A 12,843-nucleotide genomic window follows, 5' to 3' on the forward strand; every position below is an offset into this window, starting at 1 on the left:
TTATTTATTCAGTTGCCTAGGCCTGGCTAACCCCTACCCCTCCCAAAACACCCTCGCCTGATAACTTTTCCTGGGGTTTTGAACTTTTTTGTCCCACGACAGGCCTTTTCTCCAGCAGCGTGTAGGTCCCCGGCTACGGGATCAGCGTCCACAGCTGCATCCACCGAGGTTCTGCCGCACAACAACATCTCCGCGGCCTGCTGGGCATCTTCGGGTTCCAGCTGTGCTGCAGCTGTCTGCGGGCCTCTTGGTTACATTCTCTGAGCAGCTTTTATGGGCGATTAAAGTAAAGGCAACAAGAAAAGCAACTTAACCCTCGAGCAAATCGACAAAATAATATAAAAAGAAAAAAAATCTCTAATGATCTGAATGAGACTGAGAGCCATCTGGATTTCTTTTTATCTTTTTAAGAAATTGTGTCAAAAATAAATCTATAGAATGTTCTGTAATTGAATCTTCGAATGAATATCTAATAAACCCTGTATGACCTTCAATGCCTGGTGGGGTCAATGAGACCTGAGCTTGAGGGACGGTGGGTCAACGGTGAAGAATATGGAAGAAGAACATTGAGGGCGTAGGACGATGACATAGTTTGGACCTGGTGCCTACTCAACAAATCCAACTCAATCCAAGATATTTTATGATTATGCACAATGGATGTACGATAGAGATAATTGCTATAAAAGATCTACTACTTATAATAACGTGAAATACAAAATAGCGGTACTTATTTTATAAATACACTCTGAGTCTTAATTGCAATGTTAGCTCAATATATCAAAAAGTGGATTAAAGCCATAGCAAGAGGCGCATGTTCCTCTTCATTCAATTCACAGGTTCTCATCATCCTTGTTCGTTATTAGTGGTTGAATTTAGCAGATAAAACCTTATAATGCCTCTTTATTGTGTTTTCTGTCAGAACGTGCCACGGGGTGCATGATAGAGGAACGAGAAGCACGCGAGACGATGTCGCTGCCCCAAATCCGCATCAAGAGCTGCAAAAAAAGGTAAGGTACCGTAGAATAGGACCATCACACTGGCGAGAGGTCCATTATCCACAAGCATTAAAATATAGGACCAGGAGGCGGCCATTTTGAAAATCCAACAGAGATGCTGGTGTCGCTTTTAACGTTTAGTGCGAGGTTACGTGATACATTTGTTTGGAATCCATTGCTTTCTTGCTTTATGTTGTGTACATCTTCTTGTCTCAAATCAGAGCGTATGATCCGGCCCATTGCCTAAATAACATGAGTTTATTATTATTTTGCCTGGCGTTTCAATAGCATACAATTTTTTTTTTTCTTAAACGATGGGGAACAAAAAGGAATATGGAAGGTTCCAGCTCGAGGGGAACGTCACTGAGGTCCCCGATGTTGTTAGAGACGTTCTCCTAAAATCCATGCCTGTTCCAACTTCCGTGTACTGCCTGGTCGGTGGGACGCCGTCACAAGAGTACATGGTGTTCAGTTCTACCTGTCTCGTGCGAGGAATACATGTTATGCCGAGCCTCTTTGATGTCTGCTTATGTGCAGGAACAGAGGGGTCCCAGTTAAAGGTTTTGCGCTGCGATCCATCAATTTGTGGTCATGCCCTTGGAATCAGAGTGTGCTTATTTAATAATTTGCTAGGCCATTGGATTCTAAGAATGTGAAACACAAGTATGTTTACTTTTGAGAAACATGATTCTATATTCCAGTTATTAAGACTCTGTGCAGCATTCTGCATGAGAAATCTGTAAGATCTGTAAACTCAAGCTTCTTGTGGATAGACCGTATTTGATGTCGGGTATTTAGGGTGATGAGAGTTGTATTCCATATCATATTTTCAGATGCTGCCTTCTCATCGATGTAGTTTGTAACCGATGTCGCGCCGGAGGTTGTCAGTCATCCATCCTATTGTGTTTAACGCAGGGGCTTTTATTTTATAAAAGTAACATAATGTGGGGTTATGTATAGAATGTGACTGTAATTCAAGGCTGAAAACAGGCTTTATCACCATAGCAACTGATGGAATGTTCCTGCCGATTCAAACTGCACAAGATTCAATCTTTGTACAATATATATATATATATATATATATATATATATATTACTGCACACAATAAAGGGATAATGATCGGAATTTTGTTGAGTTTATAATTCTCATATTCTATGTATTTGGCATCTTGGGAAATGATTTATCCGTTCAACAGATTATAGACCCGATGGCCAGCCATTAATCAGACAAAACAATGTTACAATACTTGGTTACAGAACATACTTGGGTTTTGGAAGGACTGGGGCATGGAATGTCCTGGCCTCCTGTCCCTGTCCTTATGTCACCCAAGTGTCCCTCTTTAGGAGGTCCCTCTTTGGGACTCAAATCTGTGTCCTTCTGTGTATTCTTTCCTAAGTACTCAGTAAAACTTCATACATGAAACACTGTGGGCCTCATTGACCACATCAAGTGTTACGCAAGAGTCCTTAGTGTTCGATGTTAGCTTGGTGATCTGACTAACGAGTTACCCAACACATTTTCAGTGTTAGTCTGTATAACCCATTGTTCTTTTTTAAACCTCTTGCTCAGGTCTGTATATAGCTGTAAAAAGTCTTGGTGAAGCCCTTTATCCAAGCCGAGTATCTCTTTTTGGCTGTTTCAAGCGTTTAGAGGAATGGTGGGTCTGTCCTCTTAGCTGAGGAGATGCTGACTGCGAGGATGTGTACCAGCTGTGTTTGTTCATTATCTTCTGTTTTCAATCGGTTTCTTTGGATGGAATCTTGCCGAGTCCAATCACGAAAACACAAAATCAAATCTTTACTAACTCCCCGTCCACATGGGGCCTTAGTCTATTAAGGCATTATGAGGAACCACCATCCATAATGGATTGGGGACACCAGCCGTGGTCAAACTCTAAAATCCCTGCCTCCTACCTAAGAGATGGGACGTTTGTTTTTTAGTACATAAAAAAAATATACAAAAAAGAAACGTATACATAAAAGAAACAAAATACAAAGTAATGAAAAAGTTACCTCCTTAACTATTTACATAAAAAAATAAAAACAATAAAACCCTGTAGTATAAGAAAAGCCGAGAATTTCTCCTGCAGACCACTGCTGTCCGAAATGCTTTGCGGCCTGTTAGACAGCCCTGATTTAGCATGTGTTGCTTTTCTCAGAAGGTTGGTGATCGCTGTGCTATGTCCTCTTGACTTGGACGGTAAGGTAGGGTACATCCACGGAACATTGTGTCCTGTTTGGAACGATCTCGCTCTTAGGATTAGTGTCAGAGGGTCTTGTTAGCAAAGTCAACGCCTGGGCCAAGAACGCCAGTGACCGTGTCCTCGTTTATATATTTATGGCATGAGCCATAAATATATAAATAAGCACACTTTCTATTGTGGTATCTTCTTCATCGCAATAATCACCAACAGGAATGTCCAGCTCTGCTAGCTTCTTGCACCCTTGACTGTGGGGTCTTTTAGTAAGGGGGCTTTTATAGGAAAAAAAATACCTCTTCTAGTCGCAGGAAAAAGCAATGCGCCAAACACAAGACAGAAGGTAATTGTCCCAAGCTCATGTGGTCAGGGATGGACACCCACCACGGCGACAAAAACAACTGCCTCCCGCGCACTGAATATTTTTAAAATTAAAATAAAATTTATTTGTAGGTGAAAAGTGGGTAGAACCTGTGCAAAAATGATAGGTTATAAGGAGTACAGACAGGTTACTAATTACTGATGCCACCGCTCGCAAACAAGGAAGTCCCAGATCCGTGGCATGGTGAAGTCAACAAGGTATCCCCGTTGAGCCAAGCCACGTTGGTCAATATCGATGCCCAGTAATATCGGTCCATTTGTGTAGGAAGAAGCCTATAAAGAAGTATTTTCAATAAGTTTCCTACTCCTAATGAAAATGTTAATGGTTTCGCACATGATGTACGACATGGTTAAGCCACATTAGGAGGTTTCAGCACATATTTGAACTTATAGATTTGTAAAGAGGCGAATGATTCTTGTTCCAAACACTTAAAATGGATGGGATTTTATTTCTGGGGTGATATAAATATCCTATATTTATGTTAGATTTCCCCTTCATTGCTGCTATTTTGTCCATGCTTCTATATTGTGGTCTTCAACAGACCACAATGTTGACCAACTCTTGGCCACAAAGGATTCTGGGAAAGGACTCTAATGAATAGACGGAGTGTGCAATGCATGGATTTAAAAAGCTTAATCTGTTGCGGTTAATGTTTAAAAAGTTACTTTTTTTGGAGATTTGAACCAATCTCCCAAGGGGGGGGTACTGGCCTGTCTTTAATAAAATGTCTTCTGCTTGAAACTAAATCCTCGTATTGAAAGACCGCTTGCACACCGTAAGTGAGCCCAATGAATATAGTCAGTGAGCTGCCTTATTGCCGGAAACACTGAATAAATGTGTTTATCAGGCCGGTTACTGCGTGAAAAGTCGCAGAAAAAAATATAATTTTTAAAATATTTTTATTTTTCTGAAGGGGCAGTAAATGAAAATCCGTAAACCTGCCTGAGATTTTTGCCAGCACCTGTTCTGCGTCATGTATATTTCTTATGGCTGATAAATAGCTTATAAACCCAAATACTCTGAATTCCGCCCCGGTTTTGTATTGGGGACTGCTGCCCCCCTGGACCTATTGGGTGGTTATTCCTCTCTATTTAAGTTATCTGCCCTATTAACCTCGGAACAAGAAATTGTTTAGATGATGATCTTGGCTTCTGTGAGATGAAATGTTAGACTAAATAACTATTAAAATGACCAAAAAAAACAAAATGTGGCTAATGTCCAGAAATAAGCTTTTTGCAAATATGTATAATTTGTTAAAGGTCTGAAGGTTATAAACTCCACAAATAAATCCTCTAATTACTCAAGACCGGGTATACCCCATACCAAATATAGAACACATTTATTGAGTAAATTAAATTTGTGTTAAAATGTAACATTTATTTGTGTTAAAATTAGGTTTTAGACACTTGCTCTGGAAGAGATTGATAAATCCATACAATCAAACGCTTGATTAAGGTTGAATAACTATCCAGTTAATACATAATCCGACCTACAAATCTAGTAGCTTTAATCGATATACATTTGTACCCAGTTTGTTTTGTATTAAAAGACTGACCAGTACCCAATTCTATAAACCAGGGTCGGTTTGGGTATGACTGGGTAGCCCTGGCACTGCATGGGCGACCCGCTGGCCGCACATTATGTTGGTATAGTCACACAGCATACATCCCTGTATATCCAGCCAGCGCACTGCAGGACCCGGTCTGCCGCTGGAGTGGGTATAGGGCACTGTTGGCCAACAGCCCGCCGGGTATTTTCCCGGTGAGCCAGATGGCCGGTCCATGCCAGCTACAAACCGACCTACTGTTTCCAAAGCCTAGATGTTTGTAATTTGAGTGTAATATGCCCCAAATAAAGCATTTATCCAACATGGGGGGGCTATCCATAAAACACAAAAATTTAATCTCGTAGAGGAGAATCGCAAAACTGGATTCTCAGTAAGATTTCTTGCATTTGAGGATTATATCTGAATAATAAAAGTAAATTTTGGCCAATATTTGAAGCTGATGTGGAAATAAATGGTGGTGCTTTCTCTAACATGAACAGGCTGGCAATGATAAGGTTAAAAATGAGCTTTTATTTTAAAAACCGCATGGGGCATAGAATTTTTTTTTTTACCGTTTCACTGCTGGCTTATTTGCCTTAACAGGAAAACCATGTTGCGTATTATGGAATTTAATGAGTTAATACAGTGTATGGTACAAGATGCCTCCTAACCTTTTGTAGGAAATCAAGGATAAAATGCAGCCAAGAAAACAAAGCTTGCATTTCCTGCGGTAAATGTTCTTTTAATCATATCGGTGTGACTTTTTTCCAGGACCGAGTTGCACGAACTGCCCCGTTCTGTGCGATGGAAAGTGAACTGTTGAAGTCATTAGGATTCAGAGCATGAAGCCCAAACAGGTCTCTCTCTGTGTGAGACAAGGCTGTTTTATGTAACGTGGTACGGGCTGCCAAGTGCTCACGCTGGCATCGTTGTCCGCCGCTGACATCAATACCGAGCGTATCTGGAGCCAGCCGGAGGATCTGAAAGGCTGACTGTTCGCTCTCCCCCTTGATGAACTGAGCTCATTTGAAAAGAAAACAGAATGTTGTGTTGCAGTCTTGTTTGATAAATGAGACTCGGAGGGGACGGGGGGGGGTGTTTTCAATGGGAGCTAAAATCTCAATCCGTGTTTATAACAGAGGTATTCGGGGAAGGGGGAGGCAGGCACTTAACCGTTGTTAATCTTTCCAATTTATCACACCTAAGTTAAATTTTTCCAGTTCCGATAACATGCTGCGGGAACATGAGTAGCCCTATAGTTAGTTGAACATGGCCCCCACGGCTATATTTAAAGCCTATTAGGAGTCGGAGTCCCCTTGCTGCAGTGCAGCCAAGCTTCATGGTTCTCGGTATGCTCGGTTTAACCTAATTAGATGACGTCATTACCGGCGCTTGTTTCATGAGCGACATTGTGACGCCGCGACTTGGTGCCCTCGCCATGCGCCCCGTCTCTGCCAAGTTTGCACGTGCTTGTTTGGCCGTAGGCAGCTGCCAGCAGTCCTTAGAATCGAGACGCTGATCCCTGATAGGCGGTAAGCGGCACATTTTGGCACTTTTGGAAGTCATGAGATTGATGTCTCGCAGGAGATCACCCGCTGTTTGATTTATGGAAGAATGTTGCTGAGGATCATTCAAGCTCCTAAAAACTGAATGGGGAAAAAACGTCGTTATTCCATGATATGTTCACTATCCGTGTGCGTTCCTCACCATCATACAGCACGCCACATGTCTTGCTCTTAGTAGTGGTGTCTATACCTTCTACCCACGGCTGGATTCCCCATAATTCCGACCAGGCATGTTTCATGGCGGCACTTTATTTTTTTAGGGAGTGGGCCAAATTTACTGTAGCCCACCCATTCTCGGCAGTTTTGTGCCCATGTTTGGCCACCTAATATCCTTATTAATGAATGCATCCGACATTTTGCAGAACATTCTTCTTCCACGTCTAACCTATGGCTCGGCTACAGGTTTAATTTTGTTGTGCCGGGCATCGTGTGTTTCATAGTCTACGGTGGTATCACCATAACAATCAATGGAGTGGTCCGATCATCGGAAACATTCCGCTGGTTGTTATGGCGATAAGACCACGTCTCAATCTTTGCCTCGGAATCGCTCTTTGTACATCAGCCCCTTTGCGACTAGGTGAACCTGGGATTTAAAGCAGCCCATGTTATATCTTCACAACCTCATGACGGAAGAAGACGGTGTAATATTGTCATAGACTGCACTCAGAGATGACTTTTAACAGCAACTTTCTTTATTTTGTTTCTTAACGTCACCATATTCCTCCTTCCATGTCCGAGCTCCCAGCAAGCCAATCCCCCACTTCCTGTTTCCTGTCCAGAGTCCTCTTCCCTTAAAGGGAGAGAGATGCTTACTGTATGTTACAGACTGGATGGCAACGAATAGCAATGGGTCCCTTTGTGATCGTGTCAGTTTCACTACGAGACAACGCTAGGCGTGTTCTGTCCCCTTACCAGGGGATAAAATATTAAGAAATTATTTACGTCTGACACCGAACATTGAGCCAGCCATGTTCCCGGTAATTTTAATAAGAGGACCTGGAAGGTATCAACTCTAATCGGCAGCGAAATTAGAGTCTATAAGAAAATAAATAAATAATAATCCTATTTTGATTATTATGCATAATCCTATTTTTTATTGATATAAACACCACAACCAATTTAATAACTGTTAAAATACAGCATTTAATTCAACTTGAAAAAGGAAATTTGGGTTTAGGGAAGTATGAATTGTATCCACCTGGAAACAAAAAAAATAATTAAATACTGTAGTTCTTTGTCTTTTGGTTCCTAATTAACCCTTTAGTTTGGATAGATGATGGCGAACTATGCAACAGATATTCTATTTAGACGTCATAACTGAACATCGGCATCATAGCCGTTAGCTAGCGCGGAAGGCATTAATATGTATTTACAAAAAATGGATTTATTAGATGTATTTTATTGCCGAATTTGATCTTTCAAACATCTGCCGGGAAATATCGAAGCTTAAAGAGATCTCTGTGCGTCCTAAACATGTTGTTGAGCAATGCAATTTCCCCAGTTACCGCTTATTAACGCGCTACATAACATTTTAAAGGCTGCCAAAAGAAACAGCCCGGAAAGCACCAGTAAAGAGCGTCTTATGCCGGCTCAATAAGGGGAAAACCTGACTTGTGCCATTGTTGTTTTCCTGGTATAAAGTGCTGCTTTCTGGACTCGGAAAAATGAAAACACTAAACCATTGAGGATCTACCTTTCTGTTGGCTCCATTAACACCGATCATGCTTTAAACTAGCCTTTCGTTCCCGTGTTTAAATTAAAAAAATCAAGTTAATTATGATTTATCCATTCTATATGTCCCATACCTCCTCTGTTCGTCCTTCTCCTCCAATGTCCTTTTTCTAGAAGATCATAATAATATTATTATTATTTATTATTATTATTTATTGTTTTATATAGCGCCATCAAGTTCCGTAGTGCTGTACATTTTTTGGGTCAATATTCTACTCCATAAAAATCACAATATTGATGGAAACGGCAGAAAATGTGTTTAGAACTTATGTAAATAAACTTATTATTCTTGTAAATACGTTTATTTCCCTAAATACTTGTTTATGGGTCGTAAAGTTATATAAAAAGTCCTGATAAATCCCCAGCCGTGACTCTAACAAGTGTCCCTGTTTGGCCATGGGAAATGTTGGGAAATGTTGTCAAAACCCGTTAGACGAAGCTATGATCAAAATATGTTTTTATGTATAGATTTGGTGAAGGGGAAAAAATGCTGGATGTTCTACAAACAGAATCTCTGTAAAATAAAACCACACAATTCGACCCATTTAGTCTACCCATTTTGTCCTTTATGTAAAGATTAATCAGGTTTTGTCTTACATTTAGGAGTCGTATGTCTCCCATGAATGTTTAAATCTCCTCACTGTGTTGGCCTCTACCACTTCTGATGGGTGGCTGTTCCTTTTATCTACCACAATCTCAACATCCTTGCTTTACAACTAAGCCTCTGATCTCCTAGTTTTAGAACCTCTAGTTGCCAAACGTTTCGATCCCTGGACAGGGGCGCATCATTAAAATAACCATCATTAGCTAAAGAGGAGACAAGAACTATTAGAGAAGTACAACTGAACCAGCCAGCTGATACTTTTAAACATCCCATTAATTAAAAACCTCCACTATTTATCTGCGTAGTTTAAAGATTCCACAATGTTTCATAAAATTCCGACGCTTCCCCGCAGTGGGTAATAGAAGATGCCCGGCTGTAAGCGTGGTTTATCGCGCACAATGAAGAGTGGCCCGCGGGGGGGGGGTGAGATTCTAACAATAGTGATTTGGCCGAGGAAGCCGGAGGCTTCTGCTGAGTGTTCAGAAATTCGAGAGGACTTGGCAGCATCCGGCGACTTCGTCTGGCTGGGTACCCAATTCAGTTCAATGCTCCAGAAAACACACATGTTTCTGATTCTTCCTCCTTTGCCCTCCTTCATTTATGAAACCTCAATCTCCTCTTGCAAAACCCCACCAGGCTTGGCTTAGAAAACCCTTTCCTTCTGTTACAGAGCCTGAATCTGCTGATGCAGACATACTATACCCGAGCAGATCGTATATAAATGCAAAATTCTCGATTATATACCCTAATATCATGTGCGGAAAACTTTTGAACCTCTGAACCTGGCCATACAAAAGAATGGCCAAGGTCTTCTCACATATAATGTACTTATTACTGGCGCCTTTCACGTTGTTAAACATTAGAAATAAAGCGAAAAGGGCAGTATAGAACAGGACATCTGATGGGCACATGTGGTCCATTTTTGACCATGTTAGAGTCACACATGGTGCATGTTTTTAAAACCGCTAACGTACATTTTTGTCTTCATCGATACGATCATAAATAGTTATTTAGCAACTTTTGCCCAACTTGCTTCCAGTAAGGGTTGTGTTTTTTTTTGTTTTTCTTTTCCTTTTTTCTTCCGGAACGAGATGATCATCTCCCACCCTTTGCATAGGTATTTGGTAAAATATAAAGCTAACACATTCGCTTTCTACTAGTTATTTTATTCAATGCACGCTTGTGCCACTAGAGGAGGTGATGACTCCCCGGTATGACATGCTAAAGAAGGCATGTTTCCGTTTAAAGCTGTATAATGCCGTGCCAACAAAGCCGGTGGATCTTGGAGATTTCCATCGGATTCAAAAGCATCCAAGCAGATATCGGGTCCCACAAAGGTCTTTTTGTCTTTGTGGAAGCCTGATTCTCCAGCCAGATTTTTTTTCTTCTTTTCATGTGTTCTTCTGGTTTTCTAAGCTTTAGAAGAAAGTTAGTTTAGGAAGCTCCGTTGGCAGAAAGCCATATCGCGTTTACTAAGCTAATTGCGCTGACGAGGGCTGCATGTTCTTTAAATTACAGGAGTTAATTTGTACTATTTTGGTTACAGGAATGGGGTAATTGGGAAATTACCTTTTCTTGCAAATCGGTTATCCGTTCTTCCAGTAAGTGAAGATATTCAGCTTGGTCTCCTTTGTGTCCTTCATGGTGACCATTGACGCAGCCGATGCCATACCCACGGCTCTATTTTGGTGGCTACGTGTATGTGACAGTGTCTAATATACTCGTGTACAAAATATTATCCTAATATAGAGTCCCTCTTGGCAAAAGTCAATGAAGTAAAGTCTGCCATGTATAGTCCAAGCTTAGTGCTTATGCTGGGAGGAGGACATCAACCACCAGGTATAGAAGATCAGTTTAGGTGTACCAAATCCATCAACCAACGTCTCTGACCAAAGAGAAAAGGGAAGAGAGGGATAAAGAAAGAGATCTGGAGGGAAAGAGACATGGATGAGGTTAAACTCGGTGGCTTTAAAGGCTGTCCTCTTTTGTGCCCCATGAAGCCTTAATCTGGCTCTGTGTAGGTGACATGCCTACTTGAACAGAGGTTGCTAAGATATGGATATGTCAGTCAGGCTTTCAATTGTTAAGTAGATTGTTTCTACGTATTTTGTATCCCAGAAGACGTAAGTTGAGAACCCACTGTTTATGGACCAATTTCGTTGAGAAAGGTGACGTAACCAATTGGTTCCTGCATTAAGTGACTCACTAGACGTAAGCTTTGTGACAAATTGTCAGATGGATAATATTTTAATGTCTCAAGACCAGCTCATTTACAACATTCCCAGGTATGGTTATACTTTTGTCGATTAATATAGAAAGTGGAGCCCAATGGACGTGGAAACCAAATCCCCCTGTGTCGAGTTTCCCTTTCCATGGGAGCTTGGCATGTGTGCTAATATTAGTAGGCAGAGGGAGGGCTGAGTGACGGGGCTTTAAATCTAAAAGAAAAGGGAGCTGTTGACATATGGAAATTGTCCTGTTCAGGTTGCTGGGAGAATCTTTTTACCATGATGTCATACCCTGCTGCAAAAAACATTACATAGGCAGCTACGGTATCAATAGCGAGGAAATGCAGCTCTCCTTTGTGATATGTGCGTTGGGATCTGCCATAGCATTAAAAGAACTCCGTAATGGCCAGAAATATCATTATTCTGGTTAAAAACAAGAATTGTAAGTTAACTGAACGGAATGTGGAAATGTTTATGAAATAATAACTCCACACTGGCTAAATAAACCTATCAAGGCTTGGCATTGCAGTAAACTATGGCTTGACTACTTACTCTAAAAAGTAGAAGTTTGCAGGTTTATAGGGAAAAGAAGTAAACTCGCTGTTTCTTAAAGAACACAGTCTGCGATGGCACCCAAATATTACATAATCGGGCTCGGGCTGGCTATACGGCACATTGGGTAAATGCCTGGTGGGCCAATGGACGAGAGCCCCCCATAGTGCTGCAGCGTGCAGCCAGCAGCTGGATATGCCTGGCCGCAGGCCACGTGAGCATAAAAACATACTTGTGGCTGCACATATCCAGCTGTCGGCCGTACTTATGCCGTCAGGTGGCCGCTGGCCTTAAAGTGCCAGGGCTGCCTCATCATAGCCAGTCTGACCCTCTACATAATATTCTACAATGGCATGATCCATAAAGTATATTACAAACTTCTGTACATGCTATCTCCACCCCGGCTCCCGCGGTACAACTCTCTACCGTGGAAAAAAAAATGTCGCAGCGGATAACTCTGTCTATCAAAAGAACCGTCTTTAGTCCTGCTGTTTGCTCTCGCTGACGCCTACAGAGAGACTAGAATGTTTTAAGGAAGACCGTTCACCAATGAGTAGGTGGAGATTTACATAAGTGTTTGATTTATTGCCCTTCAATGATTTGATTAACATCTTTTATAAAGGATTTTGCATGTGAATGGACGGCAGAGCCACTTCCTACGATGCTATTCTTGTTGTTTCCTCTATGGGCGGCAGGGTTATTTTTAAGCAATAATAAGCAACTTGTGATGAACATTTTATAGTATTACTCCAGTAAAAAAACACATAAAACTAGGTCTGCTTACCAATCGGCTCGATTTATTACCAGCCCGGTAAACTGGTTATGCCACTCAATGGACATCTTTCTAGAGATCGCATTAAAATCTAATTTGAACCCCATTGCATGTTTTGCGACTTCTTTGCATATAAATACACCGCTATGTTGTCTCAATTCTAGCTTCCTGTGGTCTTACCAACGTTAATAATAAGGTAGAACCAAGAAATTATGACATTGGTTACATTCCGAATTTAACTTGAGTTTAACGTGGCTGGACTTGCCAACC

This window comes from Spea bombifrons, chromosome 6 (assembly GCF_027358695.1).
Source record: "Spea bombifrons isolate aSpeBom1 chromosome 6, aSpeBom1.2.pri, whole genome shotgun sequence".
Classification (NCBI taxonomy): Eukaryota; Metazoa; Chordata; class Amphibia; order Anura; family Pelobatidae; genus Spea; species Spea bombifrons.